Raw genomic sequence first — 6,000 nt, 5'->3', positions numbered from 1 at the left:
ATGGAAAGGCGTCACAACTCTCTGCTTTCAGGACAAGTCTCCTTGAGACCAAGGATGTTGTTCAGTTGATCGTTGCATCCTGAGCTTGTAGCCGGGCACATGATGAGTACGCCATATATATTTTTAGACTGAAGGAGTGAAAGAGAAAACCACCCAGGGGAGGATAAAAGAAGGCTCGGCTGAGGCACCGATGGCGTCTGGAGCCAGAGCCCTGCCTGCAAACCCATCCTCTTTCCAACCTTCCTTCTCCTACCTACATTCTCCTCCGTCTACAGCAGAATCCCTTCATTTCCTCCAGGGCCACCAGCCTGGGACCCACCCACTCACCTTCAGTAGATATCACAGCACCCTGCTTAGGAAAACAGCAGAAGTGATCAGTTGGAATGACTTTATCTCCTTGCCCCTAAACGTACTTGCCTCTGGACACTTCCCTTTCATTCTATTTACATACGCATGCTGATTCTTGGGAAGCCCTAGCCTCCAGACAGCGACCTCTACAGTGTCCCCAGTGCCTCTCCTGGATGGCTCACCTCCTTGTCTTCTGGCTTCTTGTCACCAGCATTTAAATATGACAGTGTGTCCCCTGTCCCTGTCCCTCCTCCTCTTCCAATTAAAATCTATCTTTCCTCTTGCCTTCCTGTCTACAGTCACTGCTTTCCATCTTCATCTCCCTTGTGGTCTGTAACCCACCGTGGGCAGACTTCTGTGCCCATCGCTTAAGGGAAACTTTCCTGTAGCTGTGTCCCATGAACATGGTGTCATCCTTACCGTACTTCTGTACTTGATGTCTTAGTGGTGTTATCTACAACGGACGCCCCTCAACCTGGCTTCCAGGAAGCCTCCCTCTCCAATTTTTCTTTCTGCTCATGCTCTCTGAAGCCAGGCTTCTCCCAGTGTTCTCCTGCACCTGAAGAAGATGTGGGGGCTGGAAACCTCTGCATTCGAAACAAGAGCCTGGGAGGCTCTTACACTCGGACCTTTCAGAAGCATGGTCTCAAGGACACTAGCTCCTGAGAGATCTGCCCATGTCTTCAAGCCACAGCTGACAGAAAGGGTTGGCAATCTGCACTCACGGGCAGACTCTGGCCCACCACCTGTTCTCGTGAATCAGCGTTTGTTGCGACACTACCGCCCTCCACTTATTTGTTGATGTACGTCTGTGGCTATTTTCGAGCGGCAGCGGCAGAGTTGAACAGTTGCAACAGAGACCATGCAGCCCACAAAGCCTAAAATACTCACCATCTGACGCTTTGCAGGAAAAGTGTGCGGCCCCTGGGTCAGGGTCTCCCTGGACGCCCTACATAAGCCACGGCTGATTGGCAGCTGCACGTGACCATGCCCAGACCTGACAACCGAACTTACCGTCTCCTTCCCGACTTGCCTCTACTCCGGGGTTTACAACTCAGGGAACAGCACCCCAATCCCCCCGGGCCCGATTCCCAAGCACCCATTCTCTCATCCCCCATCCTGTAAACACTGAAGTCCTGGCATTCTGAACTCATCTGTCCCGCAGAGATCTGACCCACCGTCCCTCCTGCACTCCTGGAAACGCTTCTCGCTCATCCTCCGTGCTCATCCACTCTCCTCACAGCCACACAAGCCGCCTCTCTAAGCCGTAACCTTGACCACATTTTGCCATCTGCCTGAAATCTTTCAGTGGCTTCCCTCGACCCCAAGGGTAAAGTCTTGACTCTCAGGCATGACCTACAGTGTCCTTCTGGATCTGCCCTACAGCGCTCTCCTTGTGACATTCTGCTGTTTCCACCTCCACCCGCGCAGCCGCAAGCACCAGCCTGAAACCGGCTGCTGCTCCCAGAGAGCACCGTGCGCAGGCTCGCTGCCGCGGGGCCTTTGCAGGGGCTGCTCCTGCCTGGAGCGCCAGTTTCCAGACTGCCCTCTCCCACCCTGTAACTCTCATTACCTCTCTCACTCAGACCAGATGTCACATCTAGATGGGGTGCCTTTGGAGGGGGACCCTTAGCATCACGCATGCTCCAAGGCGTGTAGCAGGTTTTGTTGGACGTTGCCCACATCTACTCCTAAAAGGAAAGTTCCTTGAAAATCTGAGCCCAAGCTCCTTTGCTGATCATGGTGCTGGCTGGGCATGTGGAATGGACGTGATAAATATGTGTTGGAAATATAGACTATTTCATGAACGTGTGGTACGGATCTTTGGGGTATTTTTAAATTTCTTCTCTTTATAGAGAGAGCTTAGAAGAAACATGAACTCAATTAGGTGGCTGTGACAGCAGCTCAGGGCAGAGCACAGAGAGCACTTTGCTTTCATGAAATAACAGAAGAGAGGGGATAAATCAGACAGTGTAAGGCTGTATTAGCCCACTCAATGGAAAATTATTTTAAGATAATTAATTTAAGATAACATATGGTATTAAGCACTATTGCACTTTATTTAGATAATTGCTTACATATACTTCAAAATATCACTTAATTATAGACCAAATTGTAGGAAGAAATTTTAAAAACACACTAATTTTCTAATTAGAAAATTTTATTTAAAATTGCAAAATGCAGAAATTTAACAATTTTAGTTTTTATAATAATGTGAAATTGAAATCATAGAAGAATATGCACAATTAATAACCAAACTATGTCATCTTTTATGTTGAGTATAATGCTTACCAGATATACCATGTAAAAACAATAAAATAATAGAAGCATTCCCTAAGTTCTGGAATTTTATTCAGTGCCATAGAGTAATAGCACAGTTCCTCAGTTGTCTTGCACTAATATAAAACACCAGAGGCCAATTTAATACATAAATAATGGCCATATACCAAGAGAAGGATAATAATGTCATTATGTAATATGCAAATAGAGATTTTGCAGTAATATTAATAGGGCAAGCCGTAGTAGGCCTGAGTCATCGCACAAGATGGGGCGATATGGGCACGCCAAGCTGACAACACCCTGCACCTGTCACCCTAGAGTCAGCAGAAGTCTTGCACAGATCTGATCCTTACTCATGCAAGGCTTCCTTGGCAGAAAGTGTAGTCATTAAAACCACATGACAAATTCTCCTTAAAATAATATTCTTAATTTGTTAGTTTATCTCATGGTGACCTGTTAAATTGATTATCCCTTCCAATACTACATTTGATGATTAAGTGCATTCATCCTTCAAAAAGGAAACATAATCATGGCAAAGACCATGGTTCAAATGGTGGTTTCTGATGCTCCAAATCAAAGCCAAGTCAATGGCAAAGACATCTTCCTGTTCCCCAATCCAACGGTGGCAATTCATTTTTGGAAAGAGAGCAACCTATTGCTTGAAATTAATGTTGTCAACTTGATTTAATTGCATGGGCTTTAGAATTTGGTTTATATTTCATCTGGATGTTTACTTCGCTTTTACAGTTTCTATAGGATGGAAACATATGGCACACACATAAAATATATACGTAATTATATATTTATACACATTTAAGTATACATACTGTTAAAAGGCAATTTTCAGAAAAAGGTAAAAATCATGACTCTCATGCAGATATAAAAGTAAACATCTATTAAGGACTTCATCTGACTCACTAACCAATGATCAGACTAGGTAGATGTTATAAAGTGTTGGAATGGAAAGTCAAAAATGAACAAATTTTTTCTGGAGTAAAGGAATCAAATCACAAAATGGCAGCACAACCGGCTTTTGCAGAGGTCAGGAGGGGAGACAATGCTTCCATGTTTCCCTCTTGTCCAGACAGAGTTTGCACAGCTCTCTGCTACCTGCAGTTTGCAAAGAGAAGCAAAGGCCCAGGGCTGGAGCCCACAGCCTGGGAGGGGATGTTATAGACAATGCTTAGATGTTCACTGAAAAGTGATTTTTTTCTCTACAGTAAAAATTATTTAATGCTGAGCTGAGGTTTGATGGGGAAATCTTTTCTTCTAAACTTCAGATGGGATCTATATATTCCTCAAGTATGAGAAGTTCCATGGCAAACACCTACAGAAGATTCTGCTCAAGTCTGAGTGTTTCCCAGACATTTATTTCTGATTAGACATATGATATTTTAAAAATATATGTTGAAGGCCGGGCGCGGTGGATCACGCCTGTAATCCTAGCACTCTGGGAGGCCGAGGCGGGTGGATCGCTCAAGGTCAGGAGTTCGAGACCAGCCTGAGCAATGAGCGAGACCTCGTCTCTACTTAAAATAGAAAGAAATGATCTGGCCAACTAAAATATATATAGGAAAAAAAAATTAGCCGGGCATGGTGGCGCATGCCTGTAGTCCCAGCTACTCGGGAGGCTGAGACAGGAGGATCGCTTGAGCTCAGGAGTTTGAGGTTGCTGTGAGCTAGGCTGAAGCCACGGCACTCACTCTAGCCTGGGCAACAAAGCGACACTCTGTCTCAAAAAAAAAAAAAAGAGTAAAAAATATATGTTGATATAAGTATTTATGTATATGTATGCACACGTAGTCCTGCCTGGAGGTAAAATAAAAGGGAACAAACAGCGCGAGAAGTCAGGGGTGAAAGGAAAGTGCACTTCCCGCCACTGGCAGAGAACCGAGGGGTTTAGATGTCACGGTGGCCTGGCCAGCCTGTGATCCGAGAGGCGCCTCACATATTCAAATGCAATACAACCAAGTGCCGGGCTGATCCATTATCTTTCATCTGAAGAATTCAGGAACATTTCCTAACAGCCGAGGGGTACTCTTATCACTGCACCCCACTGGTCACGCAGTTTTCTTACTGGACCCGTGTTACCTTGGGAAATGCAATAGTCTCCGCTTAAAATTTCTTGAAATGCCGTGTGTGAGGGAGTTTATTGTTGCACCTTTTAAGGTGCATAATGTAAATAATATTATTTTTCGGTCCTATAAAATCCTCTTGAAGGATTTTCAATGGAAATGAAATTACTCTCTGACGACTAGGGAAATTGTTGAAAGGTAGCATTTTCCTACTCCTGGCCTCTTACCCAATCTTGCTTCAGCTGGAAATCACAGCTTGCCTTCTGAAACAGCCACTTCCTTTTGCAATAGCCAGTTGAAATAGCATTCCACTAAACAGTGAAAAAGTGAAGTTAAACAAGTTTAAATTGCTAGAGGTTTCCTACAGGTGTTGTAGTCGCTTATACAAAGTCTTTTACTTAAGGAGGTGATCAGCTGACTCACTCATATAACCAATATGCTGTACGTGTAAAACAGTGTACGCTGTTTGCAAATTTGGGCTATAGAAATGCTTTCACGTTTGCAGTGCACAGCCCACCGGAGCCAGCTATGCGGGAATTTACAATCCAGTTTTCCTCGTACGGGTCAGTTCCTTCCTCTATCAAACAGAGATTTCATCCTCTATTTTCCGTGGTCTTCATAGAGACATAGTATGGCCTTTAAATTTATTATGCTGCCCACAGTATGCCGTCCAACACACCAATATCGGAGGGAAAAAACAACATAAGTCATTAAAAGAGTGGTATTTTTCAGCAAAATGGAAATAACAGTAGTATTTCCGAAAGTACCAGAGATTATTAGGATTCTAGAACTTTATTACACTCCATTGAAACAAACAAGGACTGCATTTTGAGGCCCGTTCTTTAATGCAAGGGTCATAAAAGAATGCTCACTCGTCCAGAAATATGGCCCAGTCTCCCCCAAGAAAATTATGATTCTATTGTTATTGTTAAACAAAGTGACTGTTAGGAGGAACTTGCTAAGGGGCTTTGCTGGGGAGCCGGTGAGGCATTTTCACTAGGGCCCAGACCCAACCCTGTCAATTATTAACAGGCGCCTGTAAAACAGTAGATGGAAGGCAAACTGCGTTTGCTCTCTGTGGCATTAGCATGCGTTCTTTCAATCCACAGAAATCCTCTATGCGGCTGCACACCTGGGTGCTTAAGACGGTGACAGCATTTTCCCCCTTGCAAGACGGAAAACCTCTCTGCAACATCTAGTTGCGCCAACGCCGGCTTTTGAGCCGCGCGTGGGGCGGCTTTCACGGCTCACTGTTCTGGCTCCACGTTGGGGCTTTGAGAAGACTTTCGTTCGTACA

Source organism: Eulemur rufifrons, chromosome 30, assembly GCF_041146395.1.
Source record: "Eulemur rufifrons isolate Redbay chromosome 30, OSU_ERuf_1, whole genome shotgun sequence".
Classification (NCBI taxonomy): domain Eukaryota; kingdom Metazoa; phylum Chordata; class Mammalia; order Primates; family Lemuridae; genus Eulemur; species Eulemur rufifrons.
Note: the sequence above shows the minus strand (reverse complement) of the source record.